The sequence below is a fragment of the Somniosus microcephalus genome, chromosome 9 (assembly GCF_052327205.1).
Source record: "Somniosus microcephalus isolate GS21.2 chromosome 9, FLI_Smic_1.0, whole genome shotgun sequence".
Lineage (NCBI taxonomy): Eukaryota > Metazoa > Chordata > Chondrichthyes > Squaliformes > Somniosidae > Somniosus > Somniosus microcephalus.
The window spans coordinates 12,164,500-12,179,558 of NC_140995.1; the positions used below are offsets into that span (position 1 = coordinate 12,164,500).

The 15,059-nt window shown below is 43.2% G+C and overlaps 1 protein-coding gene across 3 annotated transcripts in view; it reads left to right on the forward strand.

Annotated features, from left to right (window-relative positions):
* LOC147112259 (membrane-bound glycerophospholipid O-acyltransferase 2-like) overlaps positions 1 to 15,059 on the forward strand; it is an 83,948-nt gene that overhangs the window by 40,343 nt on the left and 28,546 nt on the right. Inside the window, exon 1 of one of the 3 annotated variants that reach the window (XM_085996363.1) lies at positions 14,543 to 14,980. The exons of the other annotated variants lie outside the window; for them this stretch is intronic. The gene's annotated coding sequence lies outside the window, so the exon portion shown is untranslated. Of the gene's footprint in view, positions 1 to 14,542; positions 14,981 to 15,059 lie in introns of those variants that run through there. 3 annotated transcript variants of the gene reach the window in all.

Here is a 15,059-nt window from a genome sequence, read left to right on the forward strand (position 1 = left end):
TTCAACCGAGGCCCCGTCTGCTCTCTCAGGTGGACGTAAAAGATCCCATGGCACTATTTCGAAGAAGAGCAGGGGAGTTCTCCCCGGTGATCTGGCTAATATTTATCCCTCAATCAACATCACAAAAAACAGATTATCTGGTCATTATCACATTGATGTTTGTGAGAGCTTGCTGTGTGCAAATTGGCTGCCGCATTTCCCACATTACAATAGTGACTACACTTCCAAAAAAGTACTTAATTGGCTGTAAAGCACTTTGAGACGTCCGGTGGTCGTGAAAAGTGCTATAGAAATGTAAGTTTTTTAAATTTTATTTTATTTCTAATTATGGTGACTGGTAGTTTTCCTACTAAGGCTAACCGGTCAATAGTTGCCTGGCTTCTTCTTCTCACTTTTGAACAGAGGTGTAATATGTGTTATTCTCGAGTCCTTTTGCATGGCTCTTGAATAACTTTTGGAAAATTGTGTTTCATCGCTGATGCTTCCTAATACATCTGATTTTCTGGGTGATTACTTTCTGGCCCAGGACTCTTCAATTTCTAGCACCCTCTGCTTCTTTTTAAATGTCCTTATTAATACACATTGCTTCTCTGCTGCTTTATCCAAGGCCAGTGAAGACTTCCTTCACTTGGCTGAGTTGCCTAAAGTATTTCTTGAGTAACTCTAAATTCTTTCTCAACCATAATACATTACCAAGCTCATTGTGTGGCCCCCAGCCCCTCCTTCATCATTGTCTTTCTCCGAATAGGTTTATAAAAACTGTTGCTATTTCCCTTTTTATGTTGGCTGTATGTTTTTCATACACCCTTTTGTTTCTTATTAATTATGGTATTTATCACTGCTCTTGTTGCTAGCTTTAGTTTTATCACGTGCTTTTTTTAGCCTTTAGTTTCAACTTAATTTTACTGAGCATTAGGGCAAGTATGAGCTGATCAGAGCATGAACTTGTAACGGGTAGGTCATGCCTGACTAATCTAGTTGAATTTTTTGAGGCGGTCACTAGCAACAGGGAGTTGTCTATATGGACGTCTAGAAGGCATTTGATAAGGTTCACACAAAGTGATTATTAGCAAAAGTGAGAGGGCATAGAACTGGAGATGATATTGTGACCTGGGTTGGTAATTGGCTTGGAGGTAGGGGACAGAGTAGGGATAAAGGTAATGTTCTCTGATTGGCATGGTTTTCCCCAGGGATCTGTTCTGGGGCCTCAGCTTTTCCCCATATTTATTAATGACTTGGATGAAGGAGTAGAGCTGTACATCCATGTTTACAGATGGCACTAAGTTAGGAGGCACAATAAGTTGCATAGATGGGAGCAGGAAGTTATAAAGGGACATAGACGGACTTGAGTGAGTGGGCAACCTTTCCCTTCCCTTTCCCCTCACACGTTGCGGAGTGTGGTGAACTGATGCTGGAGCTCCGCATTCCTTTGCTCAAACAGTGCAACTTTAGACACTTCATATGTATGTACTGCTCCTGGATATTCTGTATCCAGGAAGGCTCACATGTATCCTGTGCACATCATTGGCTCAGTATCTGTTATACTTGTACACACGTGCACTAATTATAGGGTGTGTGTGTGGAAGGTATCACGGTATTGAAATTGCATAATTATTTTTAAGTGCCACTCATGTCTACAAGATTTTTGATTGTGATCTCTACCTAGTCTTTTATTTTCATAACAATTGCACATTAAAACAGGCTGGTTCTACTACACTTTAGCATTTAGAACATAAGAAATAGGAGCAGGAATAGGCCATTTGGCCCTTCGAGCCTGCTCCGCCATTCAGTAAGAACACGGCTGATCTTCTACCTCATCTCCACTTTCCTGCACTATCCCCCATATCCCGTGATTCCCTTAATATCCAAAAATCTATCGATCTCTGTCTTGAATATACTCAATGACTGAGCCTCCACAGCCCACTGGGGTAGAGAATTCCAAAGATTCACCACCCTCCTGAAGAAATTTCTCCTCATCTCACTCCATAATGGCCGATCCCTTATTCTGAGACTGTGGCCCCTGGTTCTAGACTCCCCAACCAGGGGAAACATCTTCCCTGCATCTACCCTGTCAAACTCTAAGAATATTACATGTTTCAATGAGATCACCTCTCATTCTTCTAAACTCTATAGAGAATATAGGCCTAGTCTACTCAATCTCTCCTCATAGGACAATCCCTCCATCCCAGGAACCAGTCTGGCGAGCCTTCGTTGCACTCCCTCTATATGGCAAGTATACCCTTAGGTAAGGAGACCAAAACTGTACACAATACTCCAGGCGTGGTCTCACCAGGGCCCTATATAATTGCAGTAAGGCGTTGTTGTATGTACGCATTCAAGCATAGAATCAGGCAGACAGGCTTCCAACTACGATGTTCTCTTTATTCTCTAAAATGGCTGACTGCTGCTGATGTAAGCCCCCAAAGTGCGGACCAAGTGATATACAAGGTCGGCGTCACCGGCTTGTTGAAAGAAAGACAGACCCAATAATTGAAGTCAAAACGGTTTATTCAGGCCTGGGGAGTACTTCTTGTGTCCCTACACAAGACCCAAACTCCAACGAGCCTCTCAGCAGACACAGTTATACACATTTTGCAAGCCATACCTCCTCAGAGATCCAATCGATTTAAAAGTTTATACATTAATCACTATCTGGGAGTGTCTTATTCATACAGAGTAACATAGGATAAGTTTCGTTTTTTCCCTATAAATGAGTCATGCTGGTCTGCTGATTTCTTGGAAATGAGCCATTCCCCTTCGGGCCCCTACTAAGTTTTGTTTCTCCTTCTGCCTCTAAGGTTCAGTGTCCTGGAAATGAGTCATACCAGTGTCTCCTTTTGTAAGTTTCATCTCTCCAAACTGGTAGTCATTTCTGCAATTAAACATACAAGTAAGTAGTACACTTCATCTTTAAACATTCTGTGGCTGCAATTAAATCCTGTTTAACCTGCCCTGTTATGCCCAATTTTCAATATCTTACTTCAGCTGCTTTCCCGGGTAATTCCCATAATGCAATGCACATTACATTACCGTACTGACTGGTGTCAAACTCTCAATCAATACACGACATCCCCCTTTTCCTTGGAAACAAACTTGCAGTTTACAAACAGTTGCTTACAATAACACTGCATAACTTATTTGGTTTATAAACTTTTTACAAACTTGTGTCTTACCACACAACTAAATAATTCCCAGGTTTAAATATTTAACATCACCCATGCAGTTCTCGCACAGTTTATGTTGTGACATAATCAGACAGTCTTTGGGGTTTTCTTTTAACCCTTTGAGGTCTGGCTGTACTGGGTATGTCTGACATGTTGGTGTCAGTGGGTATTGCCTGTGTCACAGTGGTATGTGTGTCAGGGTCTACTATACTGTCTTCAGTCCCTTGTGTTTCCTCCTGCTCATGGAGTGTCTCCTTTGGTCCATTGGTTCTGTATTTCTTCACAAACGTAGTGTTTCTCGAGTAGTGTGCTCCTTCTGGAGATTCTACTACTACTTGACTCCCTGTTTTACTCAAAACTTTGTGCGGTGTGGCATTAAAAGGAGTGGTGAACTTGACCACTTTGTCCTGCCGTACCAGCACCGTGTCGCCAACTTCCACCTCTGAGTATTGTGTTCTCCGCTGTTCATCTGCGTACAGTTTGGACTTGCCTTTTTGTTCTGCGTCCCGGTCACATACTTCCATGTCTGCGTGTGACTCTGTGATGTCTGGCAGCTTTCCTCTCATTTTCCGTTTAAAGAGCAGCTCTGCCGGGCTCTTTCCTGTCGTGGCATGGTCAATGCTCCTGTACACAGTCACATATTTTCTAAGTTCACGTTTCCAATCTAGTCCTTCTGACTGAGCAATTCTGATTCTCTTCATCAGCGATGCATTCTGGCGCTCGACTTCTCTGTTAGCCTGAGCCCATTTTGCTGTCGTTTGCAGGTGTTTGATCCCGTTGTTTTCGCAGTATTCTTTGAATAATTCAGATCTGAATTGGGGACCATTATCAGATTTGCAGGCGATTGGCAAACCATGATGGCTGAAGATTGACTCTAAACTATCAATAACCTTCTCTGTTGTTGTGGAGGTCATGATGTCGTATTCATAGTAGCGACTATAATAATCAACTACCACAAGAATGGAGTGGTTGGATGGCAAGGGTCCCAGTAAGTCTATAGCTACACCCTGCCAGGGGCCCTCCGGTAATGGTGTTGGTCTCAACGGTTCAGGTGGGTCGGGTCTGGCTACTATCTGACAGCCGTGGCACGCTTTACAGTGTTTTTCAGCTGCCTTGTCCATGCCAGGCCACCAAACCTTGGTTCTGAGATGTTGCTTTGTTCCAACTATTCCCAAGTGTCCTTCATGTGCTAACACCAGGGCTCGTGTGTGTAACACTGTGGGTAGCACGATGCGTGTTCCCCGAAGAACTAGGTACCCCACTACGCACAGCTCGTTTGCAATTGCTGCATAAGCTTTACAGTTCTCAAAATGTCTGTTTGTGATTGCCTTCCGTACCTCAATCAGCTCTGGGTCGGTAGCAGAGGCTTCCTCCACCTCTCCAGTAGTGAGTACTTTTGGTGTCGCACTCACAGCTACAAATCTCACATTCATCTGAGCCATGAGAATGTCTCTCCTGTTTTGCTGTCTCCCCCAGCAATCGTGACAGTGGGTCTGCAATGTTTTGCTTGCCTGGAATGTGTATCACCTTAAAATCGTACGGCTGTAATCTAAGTACCCATCTCTCTATATGGGCACAGGGTTTAGTGTAGGCCGTATATCACTTGTAATGGCTTATGGTCAGTTACCAAGTTAAATTTTCGGCCATACACATATGGATGCAGCCTCTCACAAGCCCATACAAGAGCTAAGGCCTCTCTCTCTGTTTGAGAGTATTTCCCCTCAGTCTGTTAAACTACGACTTACATAGCATATTGGCACCTCTTGTCCCTGTTGGTCCTGAACTAGTACTGCGCCTAAACCTACAGGACTGGCATCTGCTATCCCCTTGGTTGGTGCGTCCTTATCAAAATATGCTAAAGTGCCGGCTCTGGCCAACTCTTCCTTGAGTGCGCTGAATGACTGTCTCTGTTGTGATCCAAATTTAAATGGTGTGTCTTTTCTCGTCAGGCGTCGCAGTGGCTCTGATAGCGTTGCAAACTGCGGGATGAATCTGCTATTGTACCCAACGAGTCCCAAGAAACTCCTCACCTCTGTAGCATTCTCTGGTCCCCGAGCTTCTGCCACCGCTCGTACTCTCTGTGCTGTTGGTCCGATGCCCTTTTCAAACAACAGGATTCCCATGAAAATCAATCGGTCCATGTTGAATTGGCACTTCTGAGTTTAGTGTCAGTCCACTTTCCATTAGTCTGGTCATGACCGCGTGCAGGCGTCTGTCGTGCGTTTCCTGGTCGTGTGCGTGCATGCACGATAATGTCGTCTGAGATGTTTTCAACACCCTCTATTCCAGCTAAGGCATTAGCTATCTCGTGCTGACATTGCTCACTAGCTGAAGATACACCGAATATCAGCCTCTTATACCTGTATACTCCATTATGTACTGCAAACGTTGTGATTTCTTGTGACTCGGGTCAGTTCTAGCTGGTGATAACCCCATTTCTAGCTTACTAAACACCGTCGAGCCGTTCATACCTTGGAGTATCTTTTCAACGGTGGGGATTGGATATCGTTCCCTCACTATTGCCTGGTTTGCTCGTCTCATGTCTAGGTATAACCTTACATCCTTATCTGCTTTTGGTACAATAACCACAGGATTTACCCATGGGATGGGACCAGTTACAGGTTCGATAATGTCCATGTCCCTCGATTGTTTTATTTTGGCTTCTACTGCCCCCCTTAAGTTGAATGGTATACGCCTGAGTGGCTGGGCCACAGGCTTCACTTGTGGGTCGATATACAAACTGATCTGTTTTGTGTTTAGCCTTCCTACTCCCTGGAACACCTTTGGATACTGCTGTTCTTGTAGCTGTCTTACATCTACCACAGCTGAGACATCTGTGCCTATTTTTAAAACTCCCAGTTTCATGGCTGTCTCCCTTCCTAGCAACGGCTCTCCATGGCCTTTAACCACAATGAACTCCGCCTGCTCAGTTCTCTTACCTATTGTAATCCCACATGTGAATACACCTTTAACTGACAGTGGTCGGCTAGAAGCATAAGAGAATAACTTTCTCTCTGTCTTGGGGACATGTGACTGACACTTAATGTGTTCTGACGTTAATCCTTCCCATGTATTCTCATCTATCACATTACTAGTTGCACCCGAATCAATTAACATTCTCAGGTTTACTCCCCCCACACAAAAGGTAAGTCTCTCTGTCCCGTTATTTCCAGTAACAGCAAATGCACAGTTATTTTGTTCCTCTACATTGTTCACACTGTTTCTTTGTACCCTTTGTGCGGCATACTTTGGAGAAATGATCCTTTCCCTTGCACTTATGACATGTTTGTCTGCGTGCTGGGCATTTCGGATCTCTGCCCATGTGGTCTGTGTGTCCACATCTGTAACATTTCCTTTCATTCCTATCGCCATTTCCCTTTGGTTTCTGTCGAGCTTTTCGCATAATACCCTCTTCTGTGTAACACGACGAACAGTATCTGTCTCCGCCTTCTCTGTACATGACATGGCTGACATCTGCTCCTCGACGTTTTCACATTGTGAGGCCAATTGTAACGTGCGGGCGAGCGTTAGACCATACCCTTCCTCTTGCAATTTCCTCCGCACGTAGGCTGACGTGTGATGCGCTATCAATTACTCATAAAAGACTGAGAGTTAGAAGAGTAACCAAAGGCTTTTATTAACAACAGAATGGAGGTCTGCCTCGAGTGGTCGACCGGTCCAGGATACAAGGGCTGGGGAGCAGTCACCTTTATACTAGGACCTGTGGGAGGAGTCAGCCGAGGCATGTCCAGGCATGTACACAGTGGAATACAAACAGGACAAACAGGAATACAAACAGTGGTTTACCACAACGTGCACCTACTCAGGATAGCGTCTCTTATTGATTATCTGCATCCCCCCCCCCCCCAAAAGCACAGTCTTTAGCAGCCTGCCGCAAGCGAGTAGCAAATTGTTGCACAGTCTCACCTGCCTTCTGGGACAACTTATGAAAAGTCTGTCTAGCAAATGCTGCGTTGACCTGGGGCACGAAGTAGTGATTCAAAGCACTAACCGCCGCTGTGTAGTCTGCTGGCTCTACTGTGTCCGGTAGAGTCGAAAAGATATCCTGGACATCTGGTCCTGCTAGGTGTAGAAGTAGAGCTCTTCTCTGCTTTGTGGCAGCTGTAGAGGTATCGTCGATAATGAGTCCTTTGCCGTCGGCATAAAGCTCAAAAGACGTTAACCACCTCGTCCATCTTGGACCCAACATGGCTGGCTCGGCGAAGCATGCAAAATTTTGAATGCCGGTCTTCTCCATCCTAGCTAACTAAAACTTGGGCAACTACCTATCTAAAATGATTCCGTTCGTTATCCTCGTCGCCAAGGTTGTATGAATGCATTCAAGCATAGAATCAGGCAGACAGGCTTCCAACTATGATCTCTATTCTCTAAAATGGCTGACTGCTGCTTTCCTGGGTAATTCCCATAATGCAATGCACATTACATTACCGCATTGACTGGTGTCAAACTCGCAATCAATACACGACAGGCGTCTTTACTCTTATACTCAAATCTTCTTGTAATAAAGGCCAACATACCATTTGCTTTCCTAATTGCTTGCTGTACCTGCATGTTAACTTTCAGTGATTCTTTTATAAGGACACCTAGATCCCTCTGAGCACCAACATTTCCCAATCTCTCCATTTAGAAAATACTCTTGCTTTTCTATTTTTCCTACCAAAGTGGATAACTTCACATTTCCCCACACTATATTCCATTTGCCATGTTCTTGCCCACTCACTTAGCCTGTCTATATCCCCTTGAAGCCTCCTTGCATCCTCCTCACAACTTACATTCCCACCCAGCTTTGCATCATGAGCAAACTTTGATATATTACATTTAGTCCCCTCAGATCACAGAACAGAAATCACAGAAACCCCACAGTGCAGATAGAGGCCATTTCGGCCCATCGAGCCTGCACCGACACATATCCCACCTGATCCCCGTAACCCCTACACCAACACATATCCCACCCTATCCCCACGTATTTAATCCCCCTAACACTAAGTCAATTTATCATAGCCAATCAACCTAACCCGCACATCTTTGGACTGTGGGAGGAAACCGGAGCACCCGGAGGAAACCCACGCAAACACGGGGAGAATGTGCAAACTCCACACAGTCACCCGAGGCCGGATTCGAACCCGGGTCCCTGGCGCTGTGAGGCAACAGTGCTAACCACTATGCCACCGTGCCATCCAAATCATTGATATAGATTGTGAATAGCTGAGACCCAAGCACCGATCCTTGCGGTACCCCACTAGTTACAGCCTGCCAACCTGAAAATGACCTGTTTATTCCTACTCTCTGTTTTCTGTCCGTTAACCAATCCTCAATCCATGCTGGTAGATTACCCCAATCCCATGAGCCCTAAATTTGTTTAATAACCTCTTGTGTGGCACCTTATCGAATGCCTTCTGAAAATCCAAATACACCACATCCACTGGTCCCCCCCTTATCTATTGTTAGTTACAACCTCAAAAAACTCTAACAGATTCGTCAAATAAGATTCCCCTTTCATAAATCCGTGTTGACTCTGCCCAACCCTATTATTTTCTCAGTGCCCTGTTACCATGTCCTTAACAATAGATTCTAGCATTTCCCTACTACTGAGGTCAGGCTAACTGGTCTGTAGTTCCCTGTTTTCTCTCTCCCTCCTTTCTTAAATTAGTGGGTTTTGATTGGAGCATTTACTTCTAATGGCTCAGTTTCAGATGACAAGGTTGATTTGTTTCACTGTTAAAAACTAGACAGTACAATTATTCAGTAATTATCAGTTGTGCTGTGGCAGTAGATAGTCTTTAAGATTGCAGAATGATGACTAAATAATCCTTAAAATACAAATTTAATGAGTGGTTGCATCTAAATATATTGTAAGTGTGAATACCCAGGGGCTAGATTTTCTGCCCACTGACTATGAATGGGTGGGAAATCTAGAACAGTGGGTCAAGGTCAATTTAAATCTGGATTAGGAAAGCTATACTATTGCGTATCTCTACATACATTGGAAATGGTGAAAGCCTATTTTGATGCCAACTGTAAGTATCTGCTGCACCACATTGTGTAAATTAAATTTCAAATTTGACTAAAGTTTGTTTCTCTAGAAATTTCCTTTTTAAATGTTGACCTTTTTTTATTCGTTCATGGGATGTGGGCGTCGCCGGCAAGGCCAACATTTATTGCCCATTCCCAATTGCCCTTGAGAAGGTGGTGGTGAGCCGGCGCCTTGAACCGCTGCAGTCCGTGTGGCGAAGGTGCTCCCACAGTGCTGTTAGGGAGGGAGTTCCAGGATTTTGACCCAGCGACGATGAAGGATCGGCGATATACTTCCAAGTCAGGATGGTGTGTGACTTGGCGGTGGTGGTCCCATGCTCCTGCTGGATACACCAAATTAACTGGTATATTCTTTTATAGGAGACACGAGAGAACTACCAATTGCTCTGAGGCTTATGATTTGTGATTAAATTAGAAAGAGCTTCCAGTTTTGGTATTAAATTACTGAATGATTTTGAACTTTATTCTAAATAGCTAAAATTTAACCAATAGCAAAGTTAATTTAAGTGCTTGGTGGTTATATTGTCCAACTATGATTCCTTAATTAGCAATACATTTTCTCCCCCCCACCCCCAAAGAAACCGAGTGTTGATATTTGTCTCTGCTATTAAGTTCCTCCCTCAGCTATATTTTATTCAATCTGTAATGTTGATGGAATAATTATTTAATCCTTTTTTTTTTTAAGATGTTATTGGGAAATCACCCATGATATTCATCTCTCCGATTATATACAATTCCCCTTGGTTGATCCTTAGCTCTGCTTACTCCACAAGAACAGAGTTGAGTTGCTGGTACCATCTTCGCTGTCCTTTTTAAGGGAGGACCTCTGGGAGGATTTTGGAATCTCACCAGACCTATAGCCAGAGACTTTTGTCCATTTCTTTTTTGCTGTTAAATTTGTGCATCCCGTCATGAGACCTGTATTTTGGTGATATCTGCACTTCACTGTTGATGAACTCTTTCCGAATATGGCATAAGCATGGAGTATCATCCGTGTGCGTGTGTGTAAGAATAGACCACATGCTAATTTGTGAAGTGAGAGGACAAAATGGGTAGAATTCCTTGATCAAGTGTGGTGTGTAATCTGGATTATGTGTTCTGACAGAAGAGTCTTGCCTTCTACAAACTGCTATTTTGGAGCAGCACTTTAATGAGATGTATTATCTGTTGGCCAAAGCATCTTCTATGAATATAGGGTGATTTGGTCTGTAGATTAGAGGTTTTTTTTTTTTTTAACACATTCTTCATAAGCAGGTTTATAACTTTGCTATCCCTAGTATAATGAGGAAATCTCTCCTTATAGTTAGTAAGATTATGGGTTTCCAAACCGGTCTTCAGCTAAGCTGTTGGTGATCCCTTTCAATAGAAAGGAATTTGTTCGGAACAAATGAAAGGGCTACAAGATCAGTCCTCCATTCACGAATATCCCACAGCTGCCAAGACCTAACTATCTCCCAATTCGCCACAGCCACAGTCTGTTCGCCCTCCTGCCATCTGGGAGGCGCTACAGATGCATTCGCACCCGTACGACCAGATTTAGGAACAGCTTCTTTCTCAGGGCTGTCATCCTACTGAACTCCACAAATAAACTCTAAAGCCTGCACATCTGCCAATGCACTTTATTATGGTTATGTTTATGTTAATGTATTACAAGCCAAATGTATGTTGAATGTTTAAATGTCTTAATCTAAATGTACACTCTCGGGAGCTGCAAGCCTACATTTCGTTGTACTGCACTTGTGCACTAACAATGACAATAAAAGTTGATTTGATTTGATTTGAATTGAAGGAGAACTTTTGAAGCAATTGGGAACAAGCAGTGGGCGTGCTTGGTTGCACAAATGAGCCTTAGTCCCATTAATTCCTCATGAGCCGGAATTCCAAATTAACAATCCCAATTTGAACCATTGTCTGTTTATAGGCTGTTACCTGTTTTTATGTGCAGCTTGTTCATTTTCTGGTCCTCTAGCAAGAAGAATCAGGTCCAGGAATCTACAACTTAGTCTCCCCTGTTCTCCCAAAAAATTGCCAGTGTTCACCTTGTGAAAGGCCATTGCCTTCATTAAGAGTGGGCTAAAGAACAAAATATTAGTGGGTGGTGTTCAAACATTACAATCTTCACCATACTTCAAATGGATGTTTCTCCATTCCAGGGCAGAAATGTGACCCTGGGCTTAAGGGGGAAAGTGAGAATCTGAGTTTGTGCTTTTGATTGCGTTCCAGTGACTTCTGCTGGGAAAGTGTGTGAGCATTGAGTGAGGACTATGATACCGCCCAAAGTTGCATAGCTGTTACATTTTTGGGTCTTTTCTAACCTCATTCTAGATTATTTCAGCTTGCATAGTTCAAATCACTTGCGCGGGCAAGTCTCGCCTCCACAAAACATTAGAGATCATCTCTCCTTGCCTTAAGATTTAGCTAAGCTTTTGGTAAACTTAACAGCAGACTCTGATAATTGCCTTTAGGTACTGGACTATCTTGTGCCTCCACAAGTTCGATCTTCCAGTCTTCAAAAGCTGTAGAGCATGTGTATCGGACCTTGATTTAGATTGAAATAATGAAGCAAATGTATTAACTGAACAGGGGAATAACCTAATGGTGATGGGCAAGAGCCTAAAGGGAGTTGTGCCTTCATGCTTGCCTCGTGTGGACCTCTTCTGAACTGTCATGGTGGCCCAAGAACTTTGACCTTGGATACAGAGCCTCCGGAGCCAGGCATTCTAAGTTCAACAAATCATCTGCAATCTGGATAACCTATTACTTTGTAGTTCCAACCTGTCATCTTCTACTTTTGTCAAAGATTTGACCAACTGTCTGGTTCAAAGTTCAACTATTTAAAACCACAGGGTATGGCTGTGGCTAAGGCTGGTGAGAAATTAACTTGAGCAATGTATTTTTTTAAATTTGGATGTAGACAGGCTTCAAATATCCAGGCTAATAATTAAACTTTCAGCCCTTTACAGATGGAAAAAAAATCCCCCGCCCCCATATCTCCTCTCCAGCATCTATACAGACGATGACTGAATGAAACCACCTGTCCGCCTTGTTGCTAGGGAAAAGGAGCACTACAAGAATGGACTTAAACTTCCTAGTCCAGATGCTGGCCGTCCAAATGACAGCACAGTAGTTTGGCAATCTCCACAAGCGCATGGCGGCGGTGGCAGTTCCAGTTCTGTCATAGAAAGGCAGGTTGAGTCTCCCAAACATTTATTACTGGGTAGTGTAGCCACAGGCGATTGTGGCCTATAAAAGGCTTCCTCTCTCTCTGCCCTGCCCTGCACCCCCCCCCCCCCCCTCAAAAAAAAGCACTGTCTGGGAATGAAACCAGCAGTTGCCCTGCTAACTCCACACCATGCCCTTTTAATTAGATCTTGGCTGTTCGGTATCATAACTCCACCTACCTTGGTTCCGTATCCCTTAATACCCTTGCCTAACAAAAATCTAGCAATCTCAGTTTTGAAATTTCCAATTGACCCCCCCAGCTTCAACAGCTTTTTGGGGAGTGGGGGGGGGGGGGGGGGGGAAGTGTTCCAGATTTCCACTACCCTTTGTGTGAAGAAGTGGTTCCTGACATCACCCCTGAATGGCATAGCTCTAGAGCTGGCAAACCATAATACAGGTTGGACCCCGGTAATCCGGCACCCTCGGGACAAGGCCGGTGCCGGACCATTGAAAATTCCGAACCACTGAAGGTTAGGTAAATAACACCTAAAATAACAATATTAGGTACAATATTATGTTTGTTTCTATCGCGGGAAACGGTGGCGCCGCCGAGCGGCTGCTCCGCAAACTAAAGACTGTCGGTTTCAATTCGTGCCGGACCACTGAAGGTGCCGGACTGTCGGGTGCCGGATTACCGGGGTTCAACCTGTAGTATCATTAATCTTGTTGCTGGGAGGGAACTTGAACTACACAAAAAGGTACCTTGAGCCTGTTGCCTCTTTTTTATGGACCTCTCTCTTGAATTGTCATGGTGGCCCAAGAACTTTGACCTCTGGCATTGAGTTTGTCACGATCTCCCTGCATTCACTTTTGTACAGCTGTGACCTTTTTAGAAAGCTCTTGCTTCAGGGTGTGTTCTGAAAAGTGCATTGTGAAATTAGGCAAGCGGCTCCAGGACTGAGCCATTTCCTTACAGTAGCTGCTAAATGGTCCATGCTGACCAAGAGAATTTCTTGAGCTACATCCAGCACCCAGTTGTAATACCTAAAATTCAGCACAAATGGAGCCCTGCAACACCTGACTGCCTCCGAGATACCATGCCTCTCAACCTAGAAAGGTGCAGGCTGCCATTTTGCCAACCCATCCCAAAGCTGAAAGCATCCCAAGGATGATGAATGAACAGATAGATTCTCCTCATACCTCAAAGGTACCAAGTGCTGGCCCCGGTCCTTTTTCCCCTCCCAGGCAGGAAACTTTCCACTAACGATTTGTCATCACAAGTTTTTAAAAAAAGTCTTGGTTCTCATTTGTTCATAATATCTGAAACCTATTAATTCTTTTAAACTACAAGTTGCAGCTATCCATCTTCTGACACCTGTTGAATATCCTATAATGTAGAATATTGCATTGATTTTCATATGCAAAATTTCAAAGCTGAGTCCTTTTGTCCTGCCTTGGAACCTAAATCCTTTATATTAAAGAAATAATTTTGGATTCATAGTTTTTTTTTTCTCTGAAAAATGTAAGATATTAGCTTTAACTTTGAGTTGGCTTATTAATCAATTTAAACCTCAATCAATCTAGCATAGGCATAGCACCTTAAACCTAATTTGGGTAGTCTTTAAACTTCCCCCTTGGGGGAATTACTGATCTGTTCTATTCTTGCCTCTGGAATATTTATTCTGATACAAAATGTATTTTATGCCTATATGGATGAAGCAAATCTTTTTTTAATAAATCTAAACAATACTACTGTCTTATGAATCTTGCATCTTTAAACCTATCTCTAAACAAAGTGTACTAACTGGCTCATAGCAATGCATAACTGCTGCCAGCTGGCAAAGAGACAATTTTCCAGTCATGTTCAGGATTATTGAAACACAACAGCAGGCACTTCTTGCCCCAAACTCTGGAGTGATCGGATAGCATCTCTAAAGTTGTATCTTTAAAACATTCTCGGAAGTTTGAAATGTTACTGGTTTGATCATTGGAAACAATTTTTGGTAGGTGTCTAATCCAAAGAAATGTTCTGCCTCCTGGAGAGTACTAGTGTGTGCTAAATCATTACGATAAGTGGGTGAAGGCGGCAAAGTTGCCGTTTCTTTGTTTTAAACAGCTCGTCTTTCATATTCTGAAGCAACCCCTTGGATCTTTTTCAGACCTGTAATTTAAAACCAAAAATTGATTAAAAAATTGCTTCACTGTAAAAAGTAGAGTCTTGGGAATTATAGGAATTGACAATGGGGAAGAAACTTGCCTGGGTGGTATGGCAGAACATCAAAACGTCTTGCAGGGAATACTTTGGTAATTATCATTTGGTTTCCTAAGCTGGTTCAATACTTTGTGGAGCCTGACCAACTTGAATGATGAGCTACCCCCCCACAAGGTAATTTTCCTTGCGTAACTGAATTAAAGAGACGATTAATTTATTGAACTAAATATGGAATCCTTTTAAAATGGCTATGTAGTTGCATAATGGGTTTTGCTCGGGTGATAACGTACCTTCTTATTTTCTGTAGTTTCCAATATAGGCCCACAGAAGGTCAAAGCAGAGGGATAATATCTCTATGAACTATTTGGAATTAGTTCAGCAAAATGTGGTAATTGTCATAGTCTATTAGATGCAATTTTTTGTCCCTAGATTAAACTTTTGGCTGTATTTATGTAGTGTATGCCATA